The sequence below is a fragment of the Cucurbita pepo genome, chromosome 3, assembly GCF_057944985.1.
Source record: "Cucurbita pepo subsp. pepo isolate OVF chromosome 3, ASM5794498v1, whole genome shotgun sequence".
NCBI lineage: Eukaryota > Viridiplantae > Streptophyta > Magnoliopsida > Cucurbitales > Cucurbitaceae > Cucurbita > Cucurbita pepo.
Genome location: NC_141800.1, coordinates 5,371,178 through 5,372,743, shown reverse-complemented (window position 1 = coordinate 5,372,743; position 1,566 = coordinate 5,371,178). Strand labels below are relative to the sequence as shown.

Sequence of the window (1,566 nt, the reverse complement as noted above, 5' to 3'; positions counted from 1 at the left end):
TGTTAATTAAGGATATATATATTATTATTCAACAATAAAACCACTCATAAACGAAAATTCTTCCCAATATAAATACCAACACCGCACCAACCGATCTCTCAAATTACATCTCACTCCATTCCTTGCCTCATTGCAGGTAGTAGGCCGCGACGGACAGCAACGAAGCGCCAATGACAGAGCCGATTGCTGGAAGGCCGGCAGCGGCACCGCTGCTTGGTCCAGGTGCTGGAGCCAACGCCTCGTCGTGAGCCACGACGGCGCTGACGGTTGCGGCAGCGAAGAGGACGGCGCAGGCGATCTTCTTCATCTCCATTGCGATTTATTAGGTTTTTTTTTGTCTTCGGTTTTGGATTTGGATTTGTGCGGCGTTATCCGGTGAAGAACTCGACGAGAAGGATCACCGAAAAACGCCTTCGCTTTGGAAATTGCTGCCTGATGAAATGAGATGGAATCGATTCGATTTATAGGTGGAAACTGCAGCGATTTTCGGAGGCAGGTAAGTTTCTATGGTGCTTTGATCTTGAATTTCAGAGCTATATTTAGAACAAACTTCCTGATTCGTGGTGCTGAAATTAGGTTTCAATTTGATCGGTTCTCTCTGTTACCATGATCCTGGGAAACCGTTTTTGTTTTATTTGCCTTTTCTTTTCTTTAATTATTCATGATAAAAAAGAAAACAAAAAATAAAGATAAATATATTTAAATAAAAGTTAAATATTTAGTCGTAATTTTATTTTGTGTTTAATAGTCAATTCATCCATTCAATTTTCTTTATGGTTCATCTTATAATAATTTATTAGACATAAAATTCAATTATTAATTGATAAATCAATTAATCTTAATTTTTTTTTAATTATTAATTGATAAATCAATTAATCTTAATTTTTTTTTTTAAAATTAGCCACAAAATTTAATATTCATCTCAATTTTTTTTTTTAATAAAGAAAAAAAAAATTCAAAATGGGATTTTTTTTTCAAAATTATAGATGCTATCAGATTTTTTTTAGTTATAATAAACTAATTTTATGGTTTATTAAAAATATGCAACTAATTCTTTTATTTTATTTTAATTAACTATGCCTTAAGATATATATATTTAAGGTTAGAGATTTAAATGTAAGAGATCATAGTAAGATAATCTATGATTTAGTTTGTTACCAAATCTATGATTTACTGTTTGTTACCAAATCTATGATTTACTGGTTTGTTATCAAATATATGATTTTACCAAATCTATGATTTACTGGTTTGTATAACAAACCTATGATTTACCATGCTTTACACCTCTATAAATACGAGGTTGTGACCCAGATAGGTCACAATATCATTCAACCTAACATACTATCAGAGCCACATCTATAAATACATGAGATTGTGACCCATATATGTCAGTGCCATTCAATATCAGAGCCAAGGTTTATTCTTTAACAATGTCTACCATGTCTTTTTCCTCCTCCCCATCCACCATCTCCAACACCTCCTCAACTACCATGGCGTCGACCTTTGGCCCAATCCCTCTTCACCATGTTGTCACAATCCGTCTCACCAAAAACAACTTCATCATAT

The 1,566-nt window shown here is 33.5% G+C and overlaps 1 pseudogene; it reads right to left on the bottom strand.

The window, feature by feature from the left end:
* LOC147793094 (arabinogalactan protein 23 pseudogene) lies at positions 1-465 on the bottom strand (annotated as a pseudogene).
* Positions 466-1,566: the final 1,101 nt, after the last annotated feature.